This window comes from Oenanthe melanoleuca, chromosome 18 (genome assembly GCF_029582105.1).
Source record: "Oenanthe melanoleuca isolate GR-GAL-2019-014 chromosome 18, OMel1.0, whole genome shotgun sequence".
In the NCBI taxonomy this organism is placed as follows: domain Eukaryota; kingdom Metazoa; phylum Chordata; class Aves; order Passeriformes; family Muscicapidae; genus Oenanthe; species Oenanthe melanoleuca.
In genome coordinates, this window is record NC_079351.1 from 2,049,445 (window position 1) to 2,063,663 (window position 14,219).

At 46.6% G+C, this 14,219-nt stretch overlaps 1 protein-coding gene across 16 annotated transcripts in view; it reads right to left on the bottom strand.

Annotated features, from left to right (window-relative positions):
* The window catches only part of KCNJ16 (potassium inwardly rectifying channel subfamily J member 16), a 35,534-nt gene that overhangs the window by 5,608 nt on the left and 15,707 nt on the right, over positions 1–14,219 (bottom strand). The gene's annotated exons all lie outside the window — the stretch shown is intronic.

Genomic DNA, 14,219 nt, shown 5'->3' on the forward strand with positions numbered 1-14,219 from the left:
CTTGAAAATACTCCCAAAAATATTCCATGATTCTACTGATTATTGATTACTGATTGTTGGCTTCAAACCAGAACTCCTTGAAAATACTCCCAAAAATATTCCATGATTCTACTGATTATAGATTACTGATTGTTGGCTTCAAACCAGAACTCCTTGAAAATACTCCCAAACACCCCAAGCCTCTAAAAGAGACTCAACTTCATGAATCAAAGGCTCCTGAGTGGATTCCATTCATTGCTGTCACCATCAGAAAATCTTCACGTTTCCAAAATTGTGTTTCTGTGGCACCACCTCGGGATTTTGGTGGGGAGAGCCTTGGGTGGGGCACACACAGCAATGGGCTGAAGGCCACTCTGAATTCCTGCCACAACCAGGACACAGCTTTTGTCTTGGGAGCTCTGGCTCTACACAGGATTTCTCACAAGCTGTGATTACAGAAATGCCTGAGATGAGTTGTGGGTATAGGAAGCCATGGAACAGGCTGGGATTTCACAAAACAATTCAAAGTATGTTTGCAGTAAGAAAGTTCTGCAAAACCCCCTAAACCAACCCAAATATCAGCCCTGGAGCTGGATGGAGCAAAGAGAACCAGTGCAGAGCTTCCAACAAGGATTGCTCCCAGGACCTGAGTTCAGCTTTCTTGGTTTTGTTAAAACTTGGATTTCTCAGAGGCATTTGGTATTGCACAGTGCAGACTGCCCCAGGTGACCTAAAACCCCAAACTGAACAGTGGGAACTGCTTTAGGTGACCTAAAATCTCAAATTGAACAGTGGGGACTGCCCCAACTGACCTAAAACCCCAAACTGAACAGTGCAGACTGCTCTAGGTGATCTAAAATCTCAAATTGAACAGTGCAGACTGCTCTAGGTGATCTAAAATATCAAATTGAACAGTGGGAACTGCTCTAGGTGATCTAAAATCTCAAATTGAACAGTGGGGACTGCCCCAACTGACCTAAAATATCAAACTGCACAGTGGGAACTGCTCTAGGTGACCTAAAACCCCAAACTGCACAGTGGGGACTGCTTTAGGTGATCTAAAATCTCAAATTGAACAGTGGGAACTGCTTTAGGTGACTTAAAACCCCAAATTGAACCGTGCAGACTGCCCCATGTGACCTAAAATATCAAACTGCACAGTGGGAACTGCTCTAGGTGACCTAAAACCCCAAACTGCACAGTGGGGACTGCTTTAGGTGATCTAAAATCTCAAATTGAACAGTGGGAACTGCTTTAGGTGACTTAAAACCCCAAATTGAACCGTGCAGACTGCCCCATGTGACCTAAAATATCAAACTGCACAGTGGGAACTGCCCCAAGTGACCTAAAATCCCTGGGAAGAACCTCCTCAGCCACTCCAAAGTATGGAAAAACGTTGCCCAGATTTTGGGTGTGCTTAAACACAACCCAAACCTGCACTTTTCAAGGCCACCTCTTCAAGCCTCTGGAGTGCAATAATAATCACAATAATTAATAATCATGCATGGTGATTAACTCAGTGACATTGATGCTGCTCAGAACATTCAGGTCCAGCGAACCCTGCAGTGTTCCTGGGTTATGTAAATCAGGATTAGGATGTGTTCCTGGGGACACCATGGAGCAGACATGTGATTTCCCTGTTCCAGACAGGGAGTTTGGGAACCCAGATGTTCCCCCCTCCCTCTGCTGAGGCACTCTGACTCCTGCAGAACACTCAGCAGAATCTGATTATTACCAAATTCTTACCAAAGACCAGAGAGACTGATGGCCTTCAAGCCCAGAGTCATTTCAAAAATCTGATATTCCAAACTGGAAATATTTGACACATCCCTAAGAAAGCCTCAATATTCCATGAGAGGTCCTGTTACCTGGTAAAGATTAACAGTGGGGGTGGGGGAGGATTTAAAAACATTCTCTACTCGCTAAAGCTCAGGGATCTGTTGTTGCAAATGACTCTCAAATGTTGCCAGGAAGCTTTTTCACCTTCCTCTGACACTGACACATAAACCCTCCCCCTTTTCTGCCCTGCTTTTACTTTCTGTGGGTTTTTTCCTGGATTGCTGGGCATGTTTGTGCACATCATGAGCCTCCCCCTGGCACTGCAGCACAGCTGAAGTTCACAGGATTTTTGCTCTCCATTCATATAAATGTGTTTCCCCCCTTCAAATGGAAGTTTGTCAGAGTTAAAAATAAAGCAGCAAAGCCAGGCAGGGTGGTAGGAAGGCAGAAACAGAGAAATCTCAAAAGATTTCATTAGGGTAAATGGCAGAGAGTAAATGAATAAAGAATAAATTTCTTATAAAGAATAAATGTTCAGAAACCGGAATAATCCAAATTATCTAAGCCAAGGCCAGGATTTTGCTGTGCTGGATCCTGAAATGCTCAGGGAGATGCAGAACTGCCCAGAGATTTGTGTTCAGGGGCCTCCACACTGAACCCCAAATTCAGAACCCGGTATTCTTTAACAATTTCACTCCAGCCAGACATGGGAGGAAATTCCTGTATTTCAAAGGTCATGAAGTGGCAGAACCAGGAACAAACCCAGCACCTGCTTTAACCCAGAGCAGGGCTGCCACAAAGCAAACAGCAGCAGGAGCAGATTTTCTTGTATATTTATATTTTCATGTAGCTCCTCTGGAGCAGAGCAGCTCCTGATTGTCACTCCAAAGCTTCCAGCATCAAGCTGAGCCTTTCAAAGACTTTCAGTGGATGTAATTGTCAATTTAATCCCGATATTTGGAGTTCAGGGCTCAGTGTTTTGTGAGGATAATCCCTCTTGCACCGTAACCTAATACCTAACAAATTGCTGCTACACCCCTTCTATGACTCCCTTTTCCCATCGTGTAAACAATAGGGGTGAATTTTTGTTCGGTGACAACTCCACTCAACAGCCTGTTTGTAAAACATTAAGCAAAACAATGTGAAGATCTGGGTCCCAGGATAATTCTGTCCTGAGATCGAATCAGAAAGAAAACAACCCCAAACCCTCGAACTGAACTGGGTGCTGCTCTCACCCCACACACAGAGTTGTCTGTCCCCCAGTGCTCCTTTAGCAATCACCTCAGTTTCCTGCCTCATTTTGGGAATGATCTGAAAGGTTTCCAGTTTTAGTCATTGTTGTGTAACCCTGGAAGGGTTTCAGCTCTGAGACCAGAAATGTGACAAGTCAGAACCTTCGGAGCTGCTTTGGGATCGGCTCCAACACTTGTTCCCTTAAAAAAATCCACCACCCACAAAAACTAAATAAATCCATTGTAGGGCAGCATTAAGGCTTTTCCTTCTTTCTTTCCTTCCTTCCTCTGACTCTTTTTGTTGCAAAGGGATTTCTCCTGCTACTCACAGCCAATCTTTCTGTTTCTGATCTGTCCTCCCACTGTCCAGGCTGCTCCAGCCCCAGTGTCCAGCCTGGCTTGGACACTTCCAGGGATCCAGGGCAGCCACAGGAATTCCATCCCAAAATCCCATCCATCGCTGCCCTCTGGCAGTTTAAACCAACATATTTAATGTTTAATGTCAGTTCAGATCCCCCAGGGCACTGAAGGGGAACACAAAATGCCCTAAACTGGACCCAGAGCCAATGGAAGCTCCAGCCCTACATCCCCTGGGGCAGCTTCGATGCCACCAGAGTGAAGCTTTTAAAATTCTCCAATTTCCCTTGAAAGCAGAAATGTTGTTCTTCCCATGCCTGCAGCTGAGCCCAGTGAGTGCTGCAGGTCAGCAAGGGCTCCACCAGCTCTGCACACACCTGTCCCCTCCAGCAGCTTTTGTACAAAACCCTTTCAGCAGAAGAAAATATTGCAAATAAAAGAAGTAAAAAATATAAAAGAATAAAAGAACAAAATATATATAATATATTATATATAATATATTATATAATAATATATATGACATTCATAAATTATATTCATAATATATAATATATAATATATAATATATAATATATAATATATAATATATAATATATAATATATAATATATAATATATAATATATTATATATAATATATAATATATAATATATAATATTAAGATATAAGATATAAGATAGATAATAGATAATAGATTATAGATAATAGATAATGTTCATATATATAATATTTATATATTATCTATAATTATAAAAAATAAAGGAAATAAATGAAATAAAAGAAATAAAAGAAGAAATAAAAGAAAACAGTGGAAGATCTTTAATGTCCTTTCCAACCCAAACCATTCTGATTCTAATACACCAAACCCAGAACAAAAAATCACTTATTTCTTCAACTCCTTACTCAATGTCTCCATACAGACAGAGGCCCAAAATATCAATATCAAAGTGTTTATTGAGCATTTTAAAGACCAGACAGAGACACCAAAGAGCAGCAGAGTCTGCAGAGATTTTTGAGTCACGCAATGGTGCCGTGGAACAACTCACAGCAACACATATATTGACATTTAATTCATCTAAGTGAAACCAGATCTGCTCACAATAAAACCAATAAAAACATTAAAAAAAATGAAGAAGTTTGGCCCCTTAAAGTGGGAGAAGACAGACTGGAAGCTGCTGCTTGGTGAAGGCTGGTTGCCCATTCTGGAGCCACAGGACAGGTTCAAAGGGAAGCAGCTCCCAGCTTCCCACCCAGAGCAATTCCCAAAATCCATGGAAAGCTGTGAATGTCTATTTTAATTTATTTGCACTGTATGCACTGCATGGCTGCAGCCAGGAGCCAGCAGTGGAAACACTGAAATACCAGGAGAAATGGAAAGTGCTGGCAACTGGGAGCTCTGGATCTGGGGCCTCGCTGCCATTCTTTGTCCCAGACACTTTGGCAGGGGGGAAAGTTAAACTGTTCCCTCTGGGGAGTCTCTTCCTCCTCTTAACCATCAACTCCTGCACAGCTGGGACTGGGCAGAGCAGGGACTGGGCAGAGCTGGGACTGGGCACAGAGGGGACTGGGCACAACAGGAACTGGGCACAGCTGGGACTGGGCACAGAGGGGACTGGGCAGAGCAGGGACTGGGCACAGCTGGGACTGGGCAGAGCAGGGACTGGGCAGAGCTGGGACTGGGCACAGAGGGGACTGGGCAGAGCAGGGACTGGGCAGAGCAGGGACTGGGCAGAGCAGGGATTGGCCACAGCAGGGACTGGGCACAGAGGGGACTGGGCACAGAGGGGACTGGGCACAGCAGGGACTGGGCACAGCAGGGACTGGGCACAGAGGGGACTGGGCACAGCAGGGACTGGGCACAGCTGGGACTGGGCACAGCAGGGACTGGGCACAGCAGGGACTGGGCACAGCTGGGACTGGGCACAGCAGGGACTGGGCACAGAGGGGACTGGGCACAACAGGGACTGGGCACAGCAGGGACTGGGCACAGAGGGGACTGGGCACAGCTGGGACTGGGCACAACAGGGACTGGGCAGAGCAGGGACTGGGCACAACAGGGACTGGGCACAGCTGGGACTGGGCACAGAGGGGACTGGGCAGAGCAGGGACTGGGCAGAGCAGGGACTGGGCACAGCAGGGACTGGGCAGAGCAGGGACTGGGCACAGCTGGGACTGGGCACAGCTGGGACTGGGCACAGAGGGGACTGGGCACAGAGGGGACTGGGCAGAGCAGGGACTGGGCACAGCAGGGACTGGGCAGAGCTGGGACTGGGCACAGAGGGGACTGGGCACAGCTGGGACTGGGCAGAGCAGGGACTGGGCAGAGCAGGGACTGGGCACAGAGGGGACTGGGCACAGCAGGGACTGGGCAGAGCAGGGACTGGGCACAGCTGGGACTGGGCACAGCAGGGACTGGGCACAGAGGGGACTGGGCACAGAGGGGACTGGGCAGAGCAGGGACTGGGCAGAGCAGGGACTGGGCACAGAGGGGACTGGGCACAGCTGGGACTGGGCACAGCAGGGACTGGGCACAGCAGTCCCAGCTCAGCCTCCCCTCTTGGGGTCCTGGCTGAGATCCCCAGTACAGATGAACCTGAACTGGGACTGAACTGGGATGGCCCAGCAGGGAAACAGAGCAACCAGAACTGGTCCTGCTGTGTATCCCAGCTGGAATGGGGCAGCTGGATCCCCCCAGGACCACTGTCATCCCTGCCTGGAAATTCCCTGTCCTGCTTCTCTTCCCATTCACATTTTGATGCTCAAGAGTCTCCATTTCTACTCCAGCCCCTGCAGTTCCAGTTCTTAAAGCTGCCACAGCTGGGACACATCCTAGAGCTGAAAATCATGGAATGGTTTGGGTTGGAAAGGACCTTGAAGATCATCTTCTTCCAGCCCCCTGCCATGGGCAGGGACACCTCCCACTGGACCAGGATGCTCCAACCTGGCCTGGGACACTTCCAAACCAGGCAGAGATGGAACAGCTAAAAAAATGAATTTTCTACCCAGGCTTCTCCCTTTGGAAATCAGTAACCAAGCTATTCCTTAATTCAGCAGCATTTAGTGCAAATTAGCTGTGAGGCAATCAAAAGCAGTGCCAGCACTAATTAGCATTTCCTCCTCCCCTGGCATCCTTCTGCAGATTCCACCCCACACTGCACACCCTGGATTTCCCTCAGCCTTCAGAGCCCCAGCGAAATTCCTCGAGGAACTTTTCCCCCCCTGGCCTTTGCTGGCCAGGAACAGGAGAACAGTTTGTTGCAGCCCTGAATAGCCATGATGTAATTAATGAATTAATGCAATCAGCAGTAGGTGAGTGGCAGGTCAGGAACAATGACAGAACGAGATCAGAGAGTGCTGAGCACTCATTTAAGGAGCCAACACCCTCAGCTCCGTTATTTGCTGTTCTGTCCCTTCCCAAAACACCACAGGTTATTAATAATCTGGGATCTGGGGGCTGATATTCCAGAAGGGTTCTTCCAGCTCAGGACAGCTTCCCTAACGTCACCCAGAGCAGCTCTGCTTCCTGAGCAGGCAGGAGCTCCTCACCTTCCTGTTTGCTGAGCCAGGAAAGGCCACGGGGCCAGCACAGCCTGAGCCTCTGCTGTGCAGCTTCTCCAGGGGTATTCACCATTCCTGTGCCCCTTATCCAGGGATATTCCATATTCCTGTGCCCTTTATCCAGGGGTATTCACCATTCCTGTGCCCCTTATTGGGGGATATTCCATATTCCTGTGCCCCTTATTGGGGGATATTCAAATATTCCTGTGCTCCTTATTGGGGGATATTCAAATATTTCTGTGCCCCTTATTGGGGGATATTCCATATTCCTGTGCCTCTTATTGGGGGATATTCCAATATTCCTCTGTCCCTTATTGGGGGATATTAAAATATTCCTGTATCCCTTGATATTCCAATATTCCTGTGTCCCTTATTCAGGGATATTCCATATTTCCTGTGCTCCTTATTCAGGGGTATTCAACATTCCTGTGCCCCTTATTGGGGAATTTTCCAATATTCCTATGCTCCTTATGCAGGGATATTCAACATTCCTGTGCACCTTATTCAGGCATATTCAAATATTCCTGTGTCCCTTATCTGGGATATTCCATATTGCTGTGGCCTTTATCCATGGATATTCCATATTCCTGTGTCCCTTATTGGGGGATATTCCATATTCCTGTGCCCCTTGATATTCCAATATTCCTGTGCCCCTTCTCCAGGGATATTCAATATTCCTGTGCCACTTAACCAGGGATATTCCAACATTCTTGTTCCTCCTATCCAGGAATATTCCATATTCCTGTGTCCCTTATTTGGGGATATTCCATATTCCTGTGTCCCTTACTGGGGGATATTCAACATTCATGTCCCTTATCCAGGGATATTCCAATATTCCTGGGCCACTTATTCAGGCCTGTAGATGTAGGAAATGTTTATACCTAGAACCTGCCTTTAATAAAATATTTAATGTAGGGATTGTTTTAAACGGGATTTTTGCCTCCCTGTGGCTTGCACAGATTTGTGCCCCTCCAGGGCTGGAATTCTGTGGTTTCTCTTTGTGTGGGAGGTTTCCCCCAGCTCTGCTGGGTGAAGGAGCTCCTTGATGGGAATTGAGCCACTCTGAGCTGTTTGCCACGAGCTGCTCAGCCAGCCGTGCTTTTCCTGTTTTATTCTCCAGGCAAACAGTGTGAAGGAGCGAGCAGATCTTATCAGAGCCCGTGTTAACAAAAACACATCAAATAAAAACCTGCTACATTGCAAATGTCAACACTCCTCACACAAAAAAACCTGATATCTAAACTGCAGTAGGGTTGATTTTATTGCCAGAGCAATTCCCAAAGATTGTTTTGAGAGACAACTTTTCTGTTTGGCCTCACAGGTGCTGTGGGTTTGTGAAATAAATGTCTCTCTCATTTATTCCACATTACCTTTACAGTGGTGCTGTCACCAGAGACAAGAGCATGGATAAAGAGAATTTCACCCTCTGGTTTGAAATTTACTGCCACTGTCCCCTGATTCAGACTAGCTGGGAGTTGGATAAATGATCAGCCATCAGAATTAAATTAAATTCAGGAGTGATGTACACAGCCTCAGTGGGAGATTTATCCTGTTTTGTATCCTGTATTTTTCCTGGGTCGTTTTTACTCCTGTTTTCACTGAATAAAATGGAATTACAGCATCACTTGCTCCTGCTCAGAGCCAGAGTCCTTCCAAATTCACACAAAGCCAAAGGTGATTAATGAAACCCCAAATCTCTCCCAAGGCCTGTCCAGCCCAAATCATGAGCTCAGGCAGCTCAGCCCATTTTCTGGAACATTCCCTATGGTGCTAAACTGCATCACCTGGGATGAGAGGAACTTTGGGAAGTGAAGTCTTTGAGGAACACAATGTGGTGTTTCCCATGGGAAAAGAAAAAAAAAATAAAATAAATGAATTAATAAATAAACATCACTGGAATGTCTTAATTTGGGATCAACTGCAAGGCTGATCAAGGGAGGGAAAGAAAATTTGGATTAAGGAGAAAGAAAAAGTGACCTCAGAGGTGCTGGAACAATGCCAGGAGTGCTGGAACAAAGGGAAAATTATCTGAGAGCAATCATGGCCAGAAACACCCCTGAGGATGAGCTGGTGCCTTTTGGGGCTACTAAAAACAGGGGCCAGAAAGATTTAAGGGAATAAAAAGCAGATCTATTTACTGAAGGGCCTTCAGGTACATTTTGGGATGGGATACACCCAAAATGGACAATGGGTTCTCACACTTTTATAAGTTTGGTCCATTTGCATATTGGGGGTCAATCTCCCAATTACAGCTTCAGGTAATGAAGTCATTTACCCCAAATTTGCTCCCCCAACCACTTTTGTTTCCATCCCTGAGGCAGTGAGGTGTCCTTGATTCCCAGCCCAGAGAGGAATTGTTGTGTCTGCCCAAACTGGGAGAGCAGCAGCTCACACTGGTGAGGAGTTTGGAGTTATTCACTGAAGAACTGCAGGGTTATGAATATATGAAAAATATAAAATCTGATGGATCAGAGCCCCCAGCCCAGGGATGCAGGGATGTCCTGCTGCTGCCAAAGCCCTGCAGTCACCCAGGGCCGTGACGTGTGGTGATAATTATGGTAATTATGACATTTATGACCTTATGCCATCGATCTCGGGGTGTTTTTCCAATCAGGCTCGGAGATCTCTTTGTTCTGCTGTGTAAAACCCAGCTTTGAGGTCACTCACTTCCACACCCTTGGCTGAGCCCATTTCCCACCGAGGAAGACAAGAAACAGGTTGTGTCATTGTCTGGCTCAATTGTTCTCCAGGACTAAATCCAAGGAGAGGAATTATTGGGGCTTTGTTGTTGTAAAAGCCTCTTATCAACAATGAAAGGATGTGCAGGGTACCAGCCTGTGTGACTGAGAAAAAAAAAAAATCTGCTTTTCATATCAAAAAATGAATGGGAATCACCTCCATTGATTCAAAAGGAAAACTGGTAAAAGATTCAAGGGCCAGCAGATGAAATGAGTGCTAAGGGCCACTGCTGGTGCCAGTAAAACAGGTGGCTCTGGATTTCTATGTGTGACAGAGGTCTGTAGGGACATCCCAAGGATCCCAACCTTTCTGTGCTCATGGTTGAGGGTAGAGGGACAGATTTTGGCACCCTAACCTGCATTTCCTTAAAGCTGCAGGCAGCACATTCTCCTGCTGCTGGGCATTGGATCCCTTCAGACAGAACTCTGGGATCCTCCAGAATAAAAGAATCCTTATTGCAGGAGTTGGAAGAATGTCCAGGAGGCAGGAGGGATGAAATATTTCCCCTCCCCACTGAACAGGGAACCTTTTCTTCCAGCGTTGCTCTAGGAATTGTTCCTGCAAGGTCTTGTCTGTCAGCGAAAGCAATCAGGTTTAAGAGGCTGAATTACCAGCCTGGAAATGACTGGGAATTGTTCTGGTGATAAAAACCCCAGCGAGTGGGGAAGTTCTCCAGCAGATTTGGGCCAGCACGCTGCAGAAAGGAGATTTTGGTTGTCAGAACCATTGCTGGTGTCCAGCACAGCCTCTCACAGGGCTTGGATTTCACTCACTCACAAGACATCCCTGCCAACCCCCTGGGACAGGCTCTGGAGGGTTTGGAAAACAAAACGATTCACGGCATTCCCCCCAGTTTTCCCACCGAGCTCTGTCACAAGCTGAAGGATTCGCAGGAATGGTGTGGATGTGATGTCACAGCCGCAATAAATCCCATTGTGCTGGATTCCATCCTCCCGTTAAAGCGCTCTGACCCATTGCCATCCAAGTGGAACCACATTCCACTGGCTGCTCAGAAGGTTCTGATTTCACTCCCGATTGTTGCCAGGGCAACTGCACCTCCATCCAAAACTGCCTCACCAGTCACTCAGCCCCACTTGAACAGGCTGGAGATAAAGCAAAGCACTAATTACTTATTCCCACTGAAAAAATCCAAATTAAACCTTTCTGAGGCCTGAATAACAGAGACTCACAGGAGCTGTTGGAGGGTTACTTGGTTTTTTTTTGCATGAGGCACCAATTGCCTCATTTCTTCGTGGAATAATGGCTTGTGGTGACAAAATACCATGAAAAGATTAATATTCTAAGTCTACCCAGAGCAGGAGTGCACTGGAAATCTCACCACAGGCCGCTCCTGGAAAGCATCCTCACTCAGTTGTGGAAAACTGAAAGGATTTTCATGACTAGTCAAACAGCTGGTGAAGGTTTGTGAGTGGAAATAGAAATATTTGAATTTCCCCGTTGAGATTTCTGGTGGAAAGTGGCCTGTGTTTTATGGCCTCTACTTTTATTAAGTGAATATCATCTCCGTGGCTCAGATTTGTCCTAATCTGTCTCTGAGTGGGACAGAGCCAGGTAGGAAATTGCTCTTTCTCCCAGGATTGCATTTCCTGGGGAGCACAAGGGGCCACTTGGCCATGCAGAACTGGGTCTGTAAAGTCAGGAGTGAGCAGATGCAGCTGCTGCCACTCCCAAACAGTGCCCTGATGCTGATCTGCACATTTGGATTTGCACTTGAAACCAGTTTGGGAGAGAATATTCTACAAGGAACTGGAGATGTTTTGTGAAGTTGTTTCAAGAATGGTGATGCTTTTATTAAACATGGAAATTTTCCAGCTGTTTTCCAGTTACAAAATTATTTTATCCAGGTGAATCCCTTCACACAGCTCTGTGAGCCCATCTTGGTTTTCCCTTGAAGAAAATTAGCCAGAAAAAATGTTTGTCTACCAAAATTACTTTTTTTTTTTCAGTTTGTTTGCCAGAGTGCTGATTTTTATCAAATGTCAGTCCCTAGATCTTCTTTGGGAAGTGTTGAGCTACTCTCCTTTGCCCCAAAATTCCACGGGTCCCCTGCTGAACCTCTCCACAGGAAATTAAAGGCTGAAACCCTCTCCACTGTCCCAATTCTCCACCCCACCATGTCACCACAAAGAGCAGCTGAGGAGCTGAAGATTCTCCTCCCCTCAAACATGAATTTATCTTTGAAAAGAGGAACCAGGGATGGACTCATGACTGGGAAACACAAGAAATGAACCTTGTGAAATGCAGCACGGCCACTTGCTGAGCTCCAGCTTTGCCTCCTGCCAGCCAGGACAGAAAAATCCTCCTTTAAACTGGAGATGAAGAGATGAGGAATCAAACCAAGCCTCACCCCGGGTTAAAAGCAGGCAGAAACGGGAGGTGGTGTTTGCTTGTTGTGCTCGTTTGTATTTATCATGTAATGGTTTAATTGCACAATTAATTACTGGAAAAGGGTGTTCTCTTACCAAACCCTCTCACCAAAGGCACAGGGTGAGAATATTGGGCAAGAAAGGTGACTAATAACAGAAAAAGGGCAGAGCATCAGCCAGTCTCCAGAATTTCAGCCATGCCAGGGAAAACTGAGGTGAGGGAGCAGAACCTGGTGAAAGGTTGGCACAAAACCCCCCCTAAAACACATCCTATAAACTCAAATTAAACCCAGCTAAGAGAAAATAATTCAGGATAAAAAGATGTCACGCTATTCATTCAAGCCCCTCATTAGAGCATCTTTGTTAAACATGCTAATTTACAAGGTCTATATAACTATATATGCAATCTACAATAAATGTGCATTTCAGCATATTCCACCTTAGCAAACTGCTGCACCATAAAAATCCTTATCAAATACGAAAATAAAAGTCCTTTACCCCTTAACCCTTACCTCTTTATCCCTTGATTTTAAAAGGGAGGGGAGGGAGCAGCATCCTGCTGAAAGGCAGAAACTTTCTCAGTGTGAAAGTTTCTCACCTGACCCTTCCAGGAGCTGCTCACAACCTCTGCTGGCTTTTTTTGCTAAAGTTTATTTCTTTAGGAGAAGCTCCCCCAACAAATGACCCATCCATCAGTCCCTCCTCAGGTACAGAAATCCTGGGCAGGGCTTGGCTGGGAATTGAAGCCCATTTAAAATGTGGATTGCCTGAATTTAGCGAGTTTGCAGCTGGTTAACCCTGATTGATCCGCTGTTTGCTGAGTGCTGCTGAACCATCCATCAAGAGGGGCTGTGCTGGTTCTGGGTTTGTCAGTAATAGATCAGCTGTGGGGGCTCGGCTGGTTCAGCAGCACCGAGCTCGTTATCTCACTGCGTTCACACCTTTTCCAGAGCTGGGACTGGGAGAGTGCACCAGAATGACTCAGGAAAGCCCGGAAACATCGTGGAGAGAGAAGAGAAGAGAAGAGAAGAGAAGAGAAGAGAAGAGAAGAGAAGAGAAGAGAAGAGAAGAGAAGAGAAGAGAAGAGAAGAGAAGAGAAGAGAAGAGAAGAGAAGAGAAGAGAAGAGAAGAGAAGAGAAGAGAAGAGAAGAGAATGCAGAAGTGCTGTGAGGTTCGTTAGTGAAGTCCTTGCCGATTAGGATTGTTAATTTTCCTCCTTTCCTTCTTTCAGTGACTAATTTCTGTTACTGTAACAAGGAGTAAAAAAAGTTTATCTCCACCAAAACTTAAATATTCACTTCCTCTTCTCCACCCACTGCATTCACTTGACAAAGCACTTCCCTCTCCATCCCAGCCCTGGCGAGAAAGCTCACAACAACACTACAGAAAACACCTAAAAGGTTTTTCTGTTTATTAAATGCTCCTAATCACTCTCTATATCACCATCTCCACCGGGAATGAGTCAGGGCTCCCAGGAGAACACGATCCCAGAAGAAAGGGAAATGATGGAACACCAGGACTTTGCAAAGGTTTTTTATCCAGGTCCTCACAGCCTGGAGAAGAGATTTATACCCAGCACAGGCACAGGGATTTGAGGCAGCTGGACAGCAGGGAAGGGGCAGGAGCTGGGATGGAGTAACCAGAGCCCTGGCAGAGCACTCCAGGCCTCAGTGACATCTCTTTGCCTTTCCCTGCCACCTTCCAGCCTGCTCCGAGTGCCAGGTGAGCTGCAGCTTGCTGCAGGAGTGAAAACCCCAAAGGGTCAGCCAGGAGAGGAAATCCTGCCCCCACCCTTGTGCCACCTTCCCAGAGCCTCAGCCTGCTCACACAGGTGCCACAGAGTTTGCAAACGAGAGTTTAAAATGTTTGCTCAGGGTTTAGAAATGTGGAATATGGAAACTGGGGGGTTTCCTAGGGGGGTGAGGAAGATTGTTGCTTTCTCACCTTTCTTATTTGTGAGTTTTCACGGCATAGGAGGGGGGAGATCTCTCCTTGCACAGACAGATTTGGGCACAGGTACGGGGTCACACAGGTGCTCATGCCCGGACACTCAGATCCAGTTAACTGTGCCCAGAGGTCCCGGCACACCCTGAGCAGGCTCCCGAGGCACAGCGATGCCTCTGGCTCGTTCCAGGCAGCTTTTCTCACACCCTGCAAGCCTCATTTTCCTCGGGGAGAGCTGGGAGTGC